Source organism: Parus major, chromosome 2 (genome assembly GCF_001522545.3).
Source record: "Parus major isolate Abel chromosome 2, Parus_major1.1, whole genome shotgun sequence".
Taxonomy (NCBI): domain Eukaryota; kingdom Metazoa; phylum Chordata; class Aves; order Passeriformes; family Paridae; genus Parus; species Parus major.
The window spans coordinates 102,231,686-102,249,554 of NC_031769.1; the positions used below are offsets into that span (position 1 = coordinate 102,231,686).

The following is a 17,869-nucleotide window of genomic DNA, read 5'->3' on the forward strand; positions in this document are numbered from 1 at the left end:
TATAGTGTGCACATGCATAATTTCCAAAGAAATAAGTGATATATAAAATCCTTAATTTTAATAATTTAAACTATTTTCTATTCCACTGGATTCTGCAGTGGTGTTGATTAGTATCTGATTACAGAAAAGTGCTTTTACTGACTTACTAGCATGTGTTTAAATATATTTTAAGTATAATGTATTAAATTTATACACTGTTAATTACTTCAATTAGCTCCAGTTAACCTATGAAAAAATAATACTTAAGGAAACCACTGTGGTTCTTTTCATTAAGCCAGGATATATTTGGATTTTTTATTTTATTTTGTAAATTGACATTGTGGAAAAGGAAAAGAGTCTTAACTGGCCTAAAATAATCTCTAATGCTAGAAATTATTTAATTATTGATTAATTTTTCTTCAACCACCTTTATGTTCAAAGAATAAATGAACATAAAGGCGAACAGCATTTTCTTTTCTACTGAAACTTTCACCTTTTCATTCAACCATGTAATTTTTGATCTGTTGATTTTCACTAGAAATCTTTATAGTCTTAGCTGTAGCTGTGCAATTCCAAGTGTGGGTAGAGGTTATTAAAAAAGAGAGGCAGTATTACTTTAAACAGGTGAGGATGATGAAACTCTAGACTTGAGGATTGAAATGTGGACATGAAATATGTTTCTTTTAGTTGATATTGGCTGACAGAACTGAGCTTAAGCCCTCTCTAATCGTGTGACACTTGTTTATTTGTCCTCAGATTGGCAGCTGTAAGTCCTTTTAAGGATATGAAATGAAACAAATAAGAAATGTAGTTTTATTAAGTATTTGCAATAACATTTAGCTGGTAGCCACAGAGAAGCTTGTTTAATCTGTGAAATGACTTGTATAGCAAACATCTACTCTTACCTTTACAATCTTAGATTGTTTTCCATATTCCACTAAAAGAAGTTGGATATTTTTTGTCATATTTCTCATCTTTGCTGTATATTTTTAACATAATATCACCTGAGATCTGTTGCATATTCCTCCAAGACAAAAACTTTTAAAGTATTTCTGACTCTTTTGCATGTTAGTTCACGTCTGGGTTAGCCACAAGTGAGACCTCTTTATTTTTTGTACCAAAATTTGAAGATTTTTTTCATATTGACTCCCATTTCTTGGCAGTTCTACCAGTCAGTGCTGATCATTTTAGAAGCAACCTGTCAGCCCCTAGAAAGTAGGGACTGTGTAATGAATGTTTTTATTGCAGCCCCTTTCACTACCTCTAGCTTATTTATGAGCAAGTAATGCAGCAGAAAAGCAGTGAGCATAAATAACATGATACAGAGAACATACTTAAAATTAGGATCTAGACTGCCTGTACTGCCTCTGTATTTTTGAGAGTCATCTTCAGATTTATTCCTGCATGCCACTAGAATTTCATCTTAAGAGTCTGAAGCTGAATTTTGGAATTAATATTGATTTACTGGGGTGCCTCACATCTTTCTTGATAATGTGTATGCTGGTAACTCCTCTTCAATATATTTGAGTGCTCCATTGCTGCTCTGTCAAACTGCACAGTTCTAGAAAACTGAATTGCATTCAAGCATCTGCTGTGGTCAGCCTCAGATTATTTCTACACATTTTCCTATCTTTCAGCATATTTAAATGTGATATTCACTAGAAATTAGCAATGCTAAGCAATCTCACAGAAGAAAAAGCACCCTAAGAAAGAGAAAATATAAAATGCCCAGATTGGTCATGACAGGATAAATCAATCCTACTGAATTATTATGGGAAGTTCTTGGTTATCATGTTTAAAAAAGAGTCTTTTTCCAAGCTTCTGTCCATGCTTGTCCTACACTCAGACTGTTCTTTACAGTAAAAAGTGATAGGCTTGAATGACAACTGATTTCTTTTTGTACTTTCAGGAACAACAGGGTGGAAAATAGCCATCTGAAATGGGGAGTTTGGGCAATGTGACCTTAAAGAGAAGGCAACTGCTGTGTTGAAGTAATTGTCGTCATTAGCCAGAAACAGTTTCATATTTCTGGTATTACTCAGTCTGTCAAAGAGCAGTTTAAAGCCTCAAATCATAGGTATTTCTTGAGTTACACAGTCCTGCAAAATTTCCTGTGAAGCTGGCAGTCTCTAAAAAAGTTTTGTTTCAATCTAACATACTGTAAAATTTTCCCATGTAGACAATAGGGGAACTTGGAGAAATAGGAAGTCTGAAGGACCAAAACACTCCCTCCCTCCCTCCCTGTTTATCAAAGGGGCACAACACTTGCCTTAATGCTTATGTAAAACTGGATCCTTCTCTGCTATTGAAGCCTTTGTGTTGGTCATGGCCATCTTTCTGACAGGAAGAGAATATGAGCCTCAGTGGAGATCAGAATCTCCCAGAGCAGCCTTTATTTAATCATTAAAGATTTGCATGGACAGCATGATGATAAATATGAACCAGTTTAATTATTCTGTGACTGATGTACCAAAAGTCAGCCACATCCCATGCTACATCCTACAGGAGCGTAAGATTTGTCCTGCACTCTGTCTGTGGGTGGGTACATTCTCTTTTGGCACAATATACCAAGTACCCAAGAGTGGTTCTCCATCCCCAGGAGCACAGAGGGGAGGAGAAGAGGGGCTGTTTCATTGTCCTTGCTTTATACTGAATCTTTTTTCCCTGGCCAGTGTAGTTCCTAATTACTGGATAATTTAATTCAAGGCAGTTTTACTGCTAGAGCATCACAGAGTGGCCTCAGTTGTACCCAGGAGACACAGACTGTTGTGTAAGAGAAGGAATTGAACAATGCTTTCTTCTTTAATGGACCAGAACAACCTAGGCCACTCAAACTTCCTGGGCAAACATCTCCTGAGCATTAACAGTTCCTATTTATCTGCTAATGGATAAATTAAGTTATGCAGAAACATGAATATCACAGAAACCCAGAGCACCCTGTGGTACAGGATCTTCTCTTGCAATGTGCCATTTGCATACCTCATCCTATTTCTTTTAACCAGGTCTTATGGAAAGAGGAAATAAAAATACAGGATGCCTTTTTTTAGCATCATTTATATACATAAAAGAATAAAATTTTAGCAGGTGTTCACAAAAGAAAATGAAACAACTTTGACAGATTTTCCACTTCTGAATTCTCTGGCCCTAGTAAAAGAAAACTGACTACATGGTGGATGTTTTCTAAGTGGTGGGTGTGACATTAACATGAGCATCAGTAGCTGATGTTCTTGCTGTGTGTCATTCATACTTGATTGTAAGTATCACAAAAATCTAATAGTTTATCATTCTGAGTCTAATACACTGGCGTTTTTTTCATGCATAAACATAATTCTGAAACAAAATTCTACTATAAAGCTATCAGCTTTATTAGGGCACATAAGTTTTTGTTTAACATGATGATAAAGCTGCACAACAGCTTTGGAGAATGTGTTTATTTACTTTTTCTACATTTAATACCTTGGTAAGTGATAGCAAGCATAGCTGAGAGCTCAAATAAAATAAAAGCTATCTGTATTCATTCTTGCAGATGCCTTTTCCATTTCCTGCCAGTCTGTTACTTAGATGCCCTGGTTTTGGTGGAACAGATCCATTCCGTTCTTTGTAGCTGATATAGTGCTGTAGTTTTGGATTTAGTATGAGAATAATGTTAATAACACACAGTTTTTAAGTAGTGCTGATGCCTAGTCGAGGGCTTTTGAATATCTGATGCTCTGCTAGTGAGGAGTTGCACAATAACCTGTGAGGGGGCACAACCAGGACAGCTGACCCAATCTGCCTGCCACAGAATGTTGTTCCCAGTATACAAACTGGGAGGAGTTGGCCAGAAGCCACTCAATGTGGTTCAGGGATGTGACTAACATTAGTCAGTGGGTGGTGAGCAATTGTGTTGTGCATCATTTATTTCCCTTGGGTTCAATTACTCTCTCTCCCTCTTCTTAATCATTACAATTCTCATTATTGCTGTTTTTGATATTAGTATAATATTATATTAGTGTAATACTATAATTATTAATAAAATACTGTTACTATTGTTATTATTTTTAATATTATATTTTGTTTATTAATTTTTTCTTATCTAACCCTTGAGGTTTAGATTTTGTTTTCAATTCGCCTCCCCACCTGGGGGTGGGATACAGGGGAGTGTGCAAGTGGCCAGCCAGGGTACAACCACAACGCTAATCTTCTTTTCAAAATCCCAACAGGAGTGGGTAACACTGCAGGTTCCACAGTGAGTTGGAAGGGCTCACTCTCCTGCTTCAGCTGAACACTAGTGCTTCCAACTTTAAGAAAGCTTTCTTTTATGATTGACTATACAGTATTATATAATCTGTATTAGATAGGTTTTAGTCTTCTCACTGCTGCTGTATTCAGTGTGCATTATTCTCACCCCAGAAGAGCACTCCTGTCTTCATTTTCTTTGCCAGTCTTTCCAGCTTGGTGGTTGCAATTTTGATTACAGTTTATGCCTCATTTAACCTGACTGTCCTGAATATCATCCAGTAAGCAATAGCTTATTTTTTAGGATATTTTCTTCCTTGATGACTGTGTCATTCTGCTGGATAAAATTGTCTCTTAGTTTTAGATTCAGTCTTTGACTTATATCTGTAAGATCTGGAAACCGGTGAGAAGGAAATGTAACTCCTTTCCTTCCTGTCTGTGATACTCTAAACCACTACAGTGGTGGATCTTTCATTTGAAGTATAGAACTTTGCCTGTTTTTTGTCTACAAACTTTTAACTAAAGGAGTTAGGAGAGGAGGCATGACTGTGGATGTTGGGAGAAAGAAGGGAAATGATTTTAAGGAAGTAAGGCATGAATAATATGCTGAGTGTGTTTTAGCAGCATGCAGGTATTTCTAGAAAGACATTATCCCTGCCAGCATTTGTTGGTAATCTGAAGGTAAGAATAGCTACATGGTGGCTTCAGCTGGGAAGGATCAGTGCATGAACTTTATCTCTAGAGCTAGGTGATGTTCTTCAAGCAGTGTCTAGCATCTGAGCCAAGGAGGGATTTTTGCAGCTCATGTCAAAGGAAATATTTTTTATGTCTCTCTTTTATGAGAAGCACTAGTTTTTAATAATATTAATCATCATTTTGTTAACTGCTGGGGGGTAATTCTATCAGCTTGCTTGTTTTGGAAAGACCAGCTCAGCAAAGTAATAAATAAAATGGACAGTGTTGTGGTATAGGCTAGCAGAATAATAGGAAGGTGTCGCTGTGAATTCCTTTCATATTGACAGTGCCTCATTTCCAATCCTGAGCAAGTAATGAGAAAATATTAGTAATGGCAGACATTTTTCATAATGGAAAGGAGCTTGTAAATGTATTAGAGAACCACAGGCACTTTTATTCCTGCCATGACAAGGCCCCTACATTGTTATCCAGTCACACCCTGCTGTTAATTTTATTTTTCAAAGACACCTTTACTTCTATGGGGTTTTAAAAACACAGGGGGAATTTCTTTGCCATGACAACTTGGTTACAGTGAAGAGAGCATAGTGGCTCTTAACTGTTAAACAAAAAAATTCAGTTTGGATAAAGAGCATGAACTTAGAGTAATCTACTTGAATATTCTTTCATTCTCTAAGATAGCAAAATCAGTAACTTTTAATACTTTCTGAAGGGAAATTATTTACTGTTTTAAAACTGCCACAAACTGTCTTCTTATTTGCAGTAGGTTTTAAACTCTTCTGATGTAAAAGTAGTGCCACTGCTGTAGGTTAGTGATGTGCTACATCCCTTTAAACTGCACAAGTTTCCTTAACACTGTCAGAGACTGTGTATTTGTGTTGTATGTGCAAGCTGGTATTGCTCTGCCTGATGGGGAGTGCAAGTGAGTTAATTTATCTTCAGTGTTTTTTTCTTTGGAGAATTCCATAAACAGCACCAAACCAAAGAAACTCTGTTGAGTGATACACAGGCTGGTAGCTGGACTGCCCATCAGTAAAGCTTAACATCATGTTCTAAATAGAGAATAATATGAAGAAGTTAATTAAGCAATAGGCCTCCTGATCATTTGTTTGTAACTAGAATTTGCTCCTTACAGACATATACATAGGCAAGAACTTCTGTTTCCAAGTTTTCACATATAAAAAGGAAGCTACGTAAAATGCAAAGAATACCTAAATGCATTACTTGATCTATGTTAGACCTCCATATGTGAATAAAATAGTGGAGCAGTACTGGGATAAAATTTACCCTCTCTCCTAGTGCAATGATGTTGACCATATGTAATATTCCCTCTAAAATGAAATATACCCAATAGGGTGTTTCACTGGAATAAGATATGTTATCCTTATTTTGGTTGTAGAATCCATATTTCTTAAATGTCTTTTTTATTTAATATATGCTGTTATTTAAGAAGAGAGAAGCCTGCACAATTAATTGAAGCAATATATACAGCAAAGCTAATGAGAACAAAACCCAAACAAATAATGTGGACATCAAAACTCAAATAGCCAGCTGAACGCCTCTCTCCTCACTATCCAGACATTAAGTCCTTGTATGCAAGCATTCATGCACAGCAGAGAGGTGATCTGGAAGGGATGTGCAGGGCTTCACGCTTGCCTGTGTACTCACCAGTGCAGCAGAGCTAGCAAGGCTGGAGACTCTTCTGCTGCAGCTGTCCGCAGGAAATTTCTGGTGCACAAAGGAATTGTGGCTTGTTTTCTGAGAGGTGAAACCATGCTGCTGTCCCTTGGTAATACAGGCTGTGTCCCTGGAATACAGCCTGCTGTGGAGGGAATACGAGGAATAAGAGTTGGCCATATGTACATCAGAACTGACAGGAACAGTTCTAGTGGGACCATGATGACAGACAACTGAGAAGTGTCTGAGTTGTATTGATAACACGACTTACCCATGTTTTTTCCATTAACACAGACTTATTTAGATGGCCCATTTTAAATCAAGAGTCTCACATGTTATGTGAATGTGCTATTAGAGTTCAAGGAACCTGTTGGAAAGGTTCCAAATTCTGCCTTTCTCTATCTGGATTGCCGACGCCTTGACAAATCCAAAGAATGTTGTATGTTTTTAGTATGGCTTGCCAGAAAAGCAAACAAACCCAGCACAGAAGAAAGTAAGTTGATTTCATCCTGCTTATAGGATATGACAGCACACTGAGGCACAGACTTGACATTCACTGAGCTTAAAAGAGAAGATGTGCTTGCTCATGGCTCCCCTTCTGTTAGCAGGCTTTCATAGGGTGAGAGACTGGACTGGGTAATTAGCATGATCACCTGTCTCTGTTGTTAAATTCCATGTAGATACACTTCTCTTCAGCTAAACAACTTTATTCAATAATTTCTTTCTCTTGGAGACTACCTGGAGTTCAGAGAAGTGGAAAGATCAAAGGATCTTCAGTGTGCAAAGCCACTGTGATGGAAGGGAACTAACTAGATAAGACAAGCCTAGATGGTCCTAGAAGGCACTTGAGATCATGTGCTGCAGAAGATGGCTGAGGAAGTACTGGGAAAAACAGGAAAATAGGAATCAACCTTGGTTAGTTTATCCATACTGAGGCACTGAGTAGAGATTGAAAGATGGGATAAAACCTTAAAGGTTTGCATGACACAGTTGCATAAATGTGAGCTGAGACTGGACTGTCAGATTGCTGGTTCCTAGAGAGAATGGTCCTCTCCTTTGGTAGTTGTATTTTCATTTCATGATACCTTGAAGGAAGGGCCTGGATGACTACATCTGTGTGTTTTATGTGCTGAGACATTTTATAATGTTCTGAAAGGAATGCAGACATGAAGTGGTTTGGATGTGGTTGATTTTTGGGAGTTTTTAAGTCTTACAAAATCAAGTATTTCAAAGGATATGTGTAGGTACAAGAAACAAGTGAATTAAGATAATGTAGAGAATAAAAGAGTTCCTATTTTAACCAAAGATGATGTTTAAACAAATTATTTTAGTTAGTCTTTGAATATAAAGTGATCATAGACAAATACGAGTGAGTATACAATGACAAAGATGACACATTTTGACTTAGAGAAGGGAAACAGTTTTCTGTTTGTAAATATGTATGCATAGAATTAGAGCCTCAGAACTTTTAAATTAAACATTCTTAAGGTCTGTTTAGCAGGCTGGTTAAGAAGTGCCACAGAGTTTAAGAACAATGGAAAATTGTGAGGAGTTTCATAAGAATTTGGTTATATAAAGCTATATATACGCTAAAATTTTAATCTAAGCAGCATGAAATACATGCAATTTAGCTGAATTTTAGTGCTCAAATGGTCACTTAAGTATTGTGTGGTTACAGAGATACACTGGCTGTAAATATCCTATCTATAAATGCAATCTGTATTTAAAAGGGATCATTAGAGAACACTTGTAATTATTAAAAATGTCATGTACAAGGGTTAATATTTATCTTATTGATGTTTCTCATTCATAAATTTCCTTCAGGACAAAGGTTTTCTGTACAGATTCAGACTTTTAATTTAGTGGAAAGGAAATGTTATAGGGTCCCTTCCTTTCTTCCTTTGTCAGGAAACTAAAAGAAGTAGCACATCTATTTCCCATCACATTCTTTGATTAGTTTCACCCCAGAGGGAAACTTGTGCTCCACAGTATAAGGACTTTTGCAGAAGCATTGAGAAAGCCCTCAAATTTCAGGTAGTAGGTAAGTCAGTAACAGTCCTGGTGACCATAAAGATGAAGTCTTTTGAAATGGGTTACATAACTTGCTGCAAGTGCAGAGATGGCTTGGCATACATGTTTAATGGTTTCACCTGTGGTGGTGCTTGAGGGCAGCCTCCAAGCATTAATGCTGAACTCTAATTAGTGTAGACAAGATCACAGCACTGGATTTCAAGGGAATGCAAGATAACCTGCAGACAAATTACCATCGAGGCAACATGATGGATCTTGACAGTATGTTCCAATCATTTACAAAAAAAAAATCAAAAAAAAAATCCATCAACTCCAACATTTTCTAATACATTGACTATCAAAAAATTTTGTGCCCAGTAGGTATTTAGACTTCTGGATAAGTATAGAAGTGGCACTGTAGCTGGAGGGTTTATGGTAATTCTATAAGCAGCAAAGTGTCTCTGCAAAGGAGAGATAAACAGCTAGTAATCCTCATAATTCCCCACTGATAGCCTATCCATCTCTGCTATAAATTAGAAAGCCCAGAGATTAGGAAGGCTAGGCAGGGTGTAGCTCACAGCATTAATCACAGTATTAGGACAGCAGTGTGCTTGATTTCTGTGTCCAAAGCACTGCTATTTCTCTCTAGGTTAAAATGACATAATGTAGTTTGGAATACACATTGTTCAAGCTGCCTAGTCAATGCAGAGATTGTTTTACAGAATACACTGTTACACACTTCTTAAAGCTAAGGTATTGACTGCAGACTAAGGAGCAGTGCAGTGTTTTTTGCTATGAGGGCTGTAGCCAAAATTCTGTAGTCTCTTTGAGTTTCCAAATTAAGATTTTTTTTTTATTTTTTTTTAACGTGTGTTCAGCATTATTCAAGTGGATTAAGGTCAGTATGTCCTCATACATCTTGGTTCTAGAAGGATATTGTGCAATGCTTCTGATCTTTTGGAATCTGCACATGGCTACACAGGCAGAACTGTCATTGTGTGTGTACAAATTCATATTTAAACATAAAATATGAACAGGCACCTTTAAAAATTAGAGGTTAGATATAAATTCTCACAAGCACATGGCTGAACTAAATATAATTAATCTGAAATTTTCTTGATGACATTTTTTGAGCCGGTAGTCAGGTAGAGAATGGAGAGCTATGGCTTGGCCTCACATAATAGTGTGGCATATATTCCAAATCCTACTCAATTTTTGGCTTAAAATACCAAAAATGGGTATTTTAGTTGTCTGCTTTTTAGTAGATGATACATCAGGTGATACATTTTATATGTTCAGGTCTCCACTCCCTCATTTCCAAGTCCTTTTGACTATATTGACAATTGTACTCTAGAAATGCAATTGATGCATATATTATTGTCACTCCAGCCTTTTGGGATGCCTAGTTCAATAAACTGTTGCTTGAGGGACCATTTTGAGAAACAATAAGTCTTTTTCAAAATTGAAAATGCATGAACAACCTTTTTTATCCTTACATGCACAGTACCAGTGTACAGGGCTTTTGGGGCAGTGAAAGTGTTTCCATCATGTTTGATCTTGCTTTGGGTTTCTGGTTTTACAGTCATGAAAAAGGCTAAATGGAAATCTCTAGAGAAAGGAAATTCCTAACTAAACATGAAAAATGCTGGGTCAGAAAAGGGAGAGAAACACTAATAAATGTTCATAGGGGGAAAAAAAAACAATGAAACAATTTCTCTGAAAGGGGTAGAGTTTTGTGGAAAAAGGAAGATTTGGTTCAAGTGTTAGGGATATTGTGAAAGGATATGAATTGACATAAGACTGATAAAATCTAATAGGCTACAGGAACAGATGTTGGCAAAAGAAGCATCATTTTATCATCAGCATACAGTCATTTAGACTCAGCAGATTCCATAACACAGTTGAAGAATCATGTAATTACAAATAAATATCTGCAAGATGACAGCATAGCAGAAGACAGTCTCAGAGATATGTTCTTTAAAAAAAACTCAAACCAAACAGTTAGAGGAAATATACCCTATAGGGTAAATATAAAGTTCACAACAGAGTACTGTGGAAGACAGAGTGAAACATTGAGCCACAAAAAGCAAAATATTCCAGCAAAAGGTAAGACATTATCTTATGAAAGGTACAAAATCTTACTGATGTAAGACATCAGTGGAAAGAAGTTTTGTAAGACATGCCAAAGGAAATGTTAGCACTGGATGACAACAAAGGAAACATCTTCAACAGCATGCAGAATGTCTTTATTCCTTTATGAAGCTAATTTCTGAAATATAGTCACAGAGTTTGAATGTCCACATTCTAATGATAGTGATCTGATCATCCTACCCCCCACAGCAATGTTTCAGAACAGGAATGGAGATTTTCTGGCAGCTTTTTAAATAATATTAATGGAGTCTCCCACAGCATATCAGCCACCACGGTTTGTGTGTGTGGACTACAACCAGCAGAGTTTCTGGTGGGGAGGTGAACTGGGGCTCTTGCATTTGTAGTCGTCGTTCAGCCTGAACAAAGAGGGCCACTCTAACTGAACATTGGGGAAACTCAGCCAAAGGTTGGTGTTGAGACTCTGAGCTGTTTGAATAACTGGCAGAAACTGTTAAGTAACCATCACAATTCTGTAAATACTTTTAGAAAGGGATGTGTTTGAATTCTAATTATTTTCTAGCATGCCTAGGAGAAAATTGTGTGCCTGATGGTGGAGTAAGTGGAAGTGAAATTGTCATCCTCTTTACTTCTTCAGGGAAACTTAACAGATGTAGGACTACACTGGAGAGCTGTAAAGATCCCTTTTTCCCTTCCAAAGTACTTTTACAAAAAAGAAAACAACCCCAAGAATGTAGCAACACTAGTGGCCATTTCAATGTGGATAAGTGAACATGATATTTAGACCATGGATCTGAGGCATAGGAACTATGTCCAGTTGTAGTTTTATGTCTGTAACAATACTGGAGTGTGTGTGTGTATAAATTATTTCCAATTCCATTATATTCCAGACTGTTCAGCACTGCACAGTCAAAGCAATGATGCCAATGGTTCCTGGTATCCTTGGTTCTAAGCATTCTGTCAAATTTAATCAAAAGTCTTGTTCAGGCTACTGACTACCTATAAAAGGTTTGAATGAGCCTGTTTCCTCTAATTTGTTATCACATAGGAATTATGAAATTAGAAAGAATGTAGGAATTTTGGGGGCACTATTTGGTGGTTTTAGCCATTAATCAGTCCTTTATTTTTCCCTGTTCATTCTGCATTTTCCCAAGCTCATCATAAAACAAAGGGTTCTTTTTCCTGCTCTTTATCTGTGCAGTTAAATTTCATTGACTAGACAGAAAAGAGTGTCCTGAACAAGACAAGATCATTGGGAAAATGTGTTGTCCTGTAGCTGTAGGCAGTATTATAATGATCAACAGAGGGCACAGTAAGCTTACAGAAGCAAGAATGTGGTGTCTCATACCTTCTCAGACCCTGTTTCACTAACCTCTCTGAAGTTATTTTGGGGAGTTCAAATCATGTATTAGTCTTGGTAACCTCCATGCTTGCTTTTGATTTATTTCTGATTCCTAAATTTGGAGCACCTTACTGCAGCCTAGAAGTGATGGATATATGCATTACTTTTTTGTTCATGACAGCTCACTTTCAAGTTATAGGTGCCTGCTTGAGGCACTAGTGGAAAAAGATTCAGGAATCTTTGTCTTGCTATGCTCTATAAAAAAAAAAAAACAAATCCTGAGTACCTGAAGCTAAACCTATTGTCTCTTTTGATTAAGAAAGAAAGAGGAAAAGGAAAGAAATTTTGATAGAATTTTCCAGAAGAGAGTTACAAGCTTTGGCTGAGGAGATGCTTACACTGTCATGACTGGAAACAGAACAGAAATACGAGTTCTCTGTGCAATTTGATGCCTGAGCTAACCAGTCCTATGAAGATAGCCATGCTGCTTCCAAAGGCTGCAACCACTGCATGTGTCTTGCTGGGCTGCATGGATTTGTACCTGAGTTCACTTCTTGTTACAAATATCAGCTTAATATTCTGATAGCAGTCATTAAGTTTAAAGGGATCGGTTTTTTTGGTGAGCTTTGAATATAGTGAGGATATTCAAATGTGGATACTTACCGGTCTTGTAAACCTAGAAGTGGAAATTCTTCTGTTAGTATGTCGTGGTTCAGGAATGGTATTCACACTGAAACCCTCCAAACCATGTGCTTATTATAACTCCCTATTTATCCCCACTACCTCCCACCATGCCAGGCTGGAGAGTAGAAGTGGAGGCACAAAAGATGAAGACCAAGGGTTGATATTAAGAACAATTTACTGGAAACAGCAATAAGATAAAAAACAGTAACAGTAACAATACTAATAACAGTATAAGAAAAAGAGATTACTCACAACCCTCCATAGAAACCCCCCAAAATACCTGACCACTCACTTCTCAATGCCATGACATCCCCTCATCTATCCCTGGAAAATGACCTGAGGTGTTGCAGAATAACCTCGAAATCCTAGTCGTGCTCCCTCCTACTGCAAAAATTAACCCTGGCTGGACCCAGGACAGAGTAGAAATGAAAATACAAATTTTCCATAAGGCTGTGTGACTTTTAATTTCACTAACTCTTTGAAAACACAGCTGGAGAACAGAAAATTGACATTTACAATGATCTGGAATACTATTCTCAGTAGTTAGCTAAATTTTTGGAATGAATTCTTCAGTGTAGTCTGGCTGGGAAACTTCACTGTAACATAGCTACTATCAAGGGAGAAGAATAAGTGTGACTAGGTAATCAGTCAGTAATTGTATAAATAAATTGAGCATGTCAAAATCTGCAAACATTCCTTTATGCACATTGGCAAAGGTTATGTTACTTCTATGGGGATATGATAGTGCCTGGCAGGGCCTGCAAAATACCTGTGAAGAGGAATTACATGTATTCCAGAAGGAAAGTGCACTGAATATGATGCTTAGTCATTAAAAGAGTAGAAATTCCTCTCCAGTCTGCTTACTGAGTGCTGGCTAACAGCTCTGTATATATAGTTTTCCAGGAGAACTCAGCCCAGTATAGGTGACATCTGGCTCTTCATTCACATAAGATATTAATGTTAGTTTTAAAAGTGTTTCCAGTAACATTGTAGATACCATTCAGGTTAACAACTGGCAGTCTAAAACTTCTGTATGTTGAGCCTCTCATTTTGTTGCTATGTTCCATCAGAACATCCCACATCTGGCCTGTGAAGAGACCCTACTGTGACAGGACAATTTCTGTGCATAATTTTGGGACTCCTCATTCTCCGAAGAGGTGTATTTTCTAGGTTACTCTCAAGTGCTTTATTAGCAGAATCCTTTTCAGAGGGGTGAGGTATCATTGTTATGCTTCAGGAAGTTTGTTAGATTTTTCTCATGGTCTCCCAGTGTGTTTTCAGCTGCTTGTTTTTTCAACCACCTTCTTAAGCAGTTATCATTCCTGTGATTCCCTTGAGCCTCACCCTGCTGAAAATCTACTTTATCTTGACTTCTTTTAGCCTATTATTCTGAAAACAAAAAAGTATTTTTGTCAGGCATCCCATAACCCTTATTGGACAGAGTGACTCAGCCTTACAGAGGGGAAGCCAGTTTGCATTTTGGACAACTCAGAAGTCCATCCAATTTAACCCTCCATACCCAATATACGAAAAATCAGACAAATTGAGGTATATACACTGGTCTCTTGTCCAGAATGGGAAAGCAATAATTTTCATTCAAATTATAATAAGCCTCTTCATTCAGTTCCTGACAGCTGTTTGCCATACTGGATTTTACATAGTAAAATTATTTTTCTAGGTTCTGTAAAACTCTTCATATAATTGAAAGTATTCTAATGAAGAGAAAAAAAAAAGACTGGCTTTACCTGGGACTTCATTGTGACATTACAAGACTGGGACGTGGGAAATCTTTGTCTTTGCTACCCAGAAAAGCATCATGTTCTTTTTACTTAAGACCTTTATTCAGAGGTGGGAAATTGATGCTATTAAATTGTCTGTTATTTTATAGATGCTAAATTTCTTCCAGATAGACCATCTTTAAGTAGTAAGCCTTAAGGTTCTTGGAAAAAAGCAAAATATACTACAATGTAGTCTGAAATTAGGATAATGTGTCAAAGAGTGTGTTAGGTTATAAACTGTTTTATCCATGTGTATTTTGAATTATGATTGTAGTTCAGCTCAGAAAGAGTTATTTTTTCACTCTCTAAGATCATGCAAATGTCAGCAAGTGCCGAGTTCTCAGGATGCAGTGCTGCTCAGGATTCCAGATGGGTAGTTACTGGGGAAGTCGGAAAAGTATGCATGTGAATCCAGAATCTGCTTTTAGTTCCAGGGCTTGCTTTATTCAGTGTCATAGGAGAGAGCATTGCACCTCAGGCAAGAAAATGTGACTGTTTAATGTTTGAGACAGATCTCATGCTTAAGCCAAGAAACTGAAGTATAACTGTTGTTTGTTTTTATTTTAGCAGGGAAAAAGCAATAATCCCAACTGGCAGTCCAAAAATAACCAGATTGGAGGGTGGAAGGAAAAAGAAGGAAAAGGGAAGACTAAAATGGAGAGGTAAATTGTTATTGTGTAGCCACAGTTCCCTTGCGAGGAGGAGCAGGGAGGCAGCATTTTATCAGGAGTATGTGGGAATGCAGTGGTGTATGGTGACTGCAAAGGAGGAGCAGAGACACCACTGCTACACCACACCATTTGAAATGATTAATGAGATTTGTGGGAGAGAAAGGGGAGTATCTCCAGTTCTCCTGGAGGTGTAAATACCTTGTGGTCTGTTGTTTCATAAAGTTCCTTAAATGCCTCCTGAATATTGGACTGTTTCTAATAATTCACTGTAATGTTATCTCTCCCCATTTTTATGGTGACTCCTGGTCTCACATAAATAGCTTTAGCCTGGGTGGTTCAAGCATTGGGAAAGTCTGATTCTTTGCAATTAAAGGGTGCAGGAGCAGATTCTTATTTGTCATTCCTTTTTCTTGATCATCAGATTAATGGGGAGTGTGGTGGATGTTGTGGGATTACGGCATGTTTAGGCTGTGATATGTGGATATTTTGCATCTTCCTTCTATTTGTGGAAATGAAAAACCTCAGCCACAATGGAAGGAAAGCAATGAGTCCTGAGACGGATTCTCCCTTTTTTCTGATTCAGAAGTGAGCTGTGATATTGTATCATTTGAGGACTGGAAATATGATGGGAGGAAAGTAGAAAATATGAGACTCTAAAAGCACTCTCAACATCTATTGCTTGTTTTTCCTCATGAAAATAAATTTAAATGCTTCTTCTTAAACATTTTAAAAGTGTAGTATATTCTTCCTGGAAAGTACTGCTGTTAGATAATACATAGTTTGCCATTTTTAAGGTTTGAACCATAAATGCAACACACAGGAACATTTTGCTAGTAATTCATATTATTTTTTTATATTACTCTATTTATTATTTTACAGCTTTGTTTTATATTACATGTTTGGACTTGAAGCCTTTCTTCTAAATTTTGCATTAGTAATTACGGAAAAAGTTGGTAGTTTTCTCTAGTCATTTTATCTCACCTATAGTTTAAACTAATAGATGGCAACATGTAATTATATTCCTGCAAAGCTAAGTGGTGTGGAGGAGGCTGAAATAACCCAGACTGCACTAAAAGGTCATGAATGTTTCATTGCAGAAGAAAATGCAAAGTCCTGTGTTTGGGCTGGGATAGCCCTGCAGAGCAGCACTGGCCAGGAGGCCAGCTGGCTAGCAAGCAGCTCGGTCGCTTCTGGAGGTATCCCTGGTGGATGATGAGTTGTGGATTAATCTGCAGTGTGCCTTTGCAGTACACAGGCAGTCGTGTCCCAGGCAGTGTTACCAGGAATAACCAGCACGTCCTTCCTTCCCCTCTGTCTGGTGCTTTTGAGAGCACATTGAGAGGGCTGCAACCAGTTTAGAGTCCTCTGCTTAAAGAAATTCCCTCCCACGCTGAGTTGAGTCCAGCAGAGAGCTACCAAAGTGGCCATGGGGCTGGAGTACATCTGAGGTTATGCAGGGTGAGGCTGGGAGAACTGCATTTTTTAGTTGCATTTTTAGTTTGTCCAGCATTAAAAAGAGATGGTTGATGAGAAGTCTCATTGCAGGCTCAGACTTACAGAGGAGACGGAGCCAGACCCTTCTCAAAGGTGTGTAGTGAAAGGACCAGAAGCCACAGGAAACACAGGAAATCGTGACTAAAGAGTAGGCATTTGGGGAAATGATCAGGTTAAAATAACAAGAACAAACGTACTGTGAGGTTGAGGGATATCCATCCTTGAAGGTAGACAGAAATTGGCTGGACTGGCTTTGAGATGGGTGCTTGGACCAGATGACCTCTAGAGATTGCTGCCAACCTAGATGTTTTTATGCATACCAGTGAAAGGCCAAGAGGGACATAAATGGGATTTCCAATGGGATTATGCAGCGTAGGAGGCATCTCCTTAGAATGGAATGCATGTTTGTGTGTTGGAGGTTATTGGGGTTTTTTGCTAAAACCCTTCTAGCTCTTACTTTCACCTTAGCTTACTTGAGCACATTTCTGTAGTTTCTCATTTTAAGGTGTTTTGATTGTTTGTATGTTTGTCAGATTTGCAATCATAAAAATTTATCTTCTCTCTCATAAGAACTCTAGCAACTGATAAGGACCTTGATGATCCAATGCCCCATTTCTTTAAGCTTTGATCAGTGAAGCAGATAAAAAAAATCAATTTCTGAATTATTCTGGTTCGGATTTTGCCTGGATACTGTCTGTAAATAGTAGAGACGATTTACACTTATCTTTCTCTCAGTTTCTGCTTCAGGCTCTCAGCAAGCTCCAGCAGATATGAAATGGGTATGACAGGCTACAGCAATATTTAGAAGGCTCTGTTCAGAACTGTGGTTCTAGCAACCTGTTTCACATGTAGCAATTTTAAGTTCTGGAGGACAAGGTAAAAAGCTAGCAATCTTCCAAATAGGTGAGACCCAGCACAATCGAGTCTCTGATGGCACTACTTTGCAAGAAGAATGCAAAAAGTACATTTTGTGTGCTTTACTTTAAATCATTTGCTAGCTTCAAACCCATTTGCTAGATGTTATTTACTCTCTGGAGGCTGCTTTCATGGACCTTCTTGAGAGCTGAAGTTATTCAGCAGTTCACCTGCTTTGAACCCACAGAGATGGGCAGCTAACAAGAAAATCTCCCAGGCAAGGATTTCCATGTACCAATGTGACTTACTTTACTCAGATGTTTTCTTTATTGCCACTTGTCAGTCATCTGCATATCTGT

The 17,869-nt window shown here is 37.7% G+C and overlaps 1 protein-coding gene across 7 annotated transcripts in view; it reads left to right on the plus strand.

Moving 5' to 3' along the window:
- DLGAP1 (DLG associated protein 1) overlaps window positions 1-17,869 on the plus strand; it is a 404,747-nt gene that overhangs the window by 90,568 nt on the left and 296,310 nt on the right. For 2 of the 7 annotated variants that reach the window (XM_015617825.3, XM_015617828.3), the window contains one exon: window positions 15,058-15,152. The exons of the other annotated variants lie outside the window; for them this stretch is intronic. The gene's annotated coding sequence lies outside the window, so the exon portion shown is untranslated. The remainder of the gene's footprint in view (window positions 1-15,057; window positions 15,153-17,869) is intronic. 7 annotated transcript variants of the gene reach the window in all.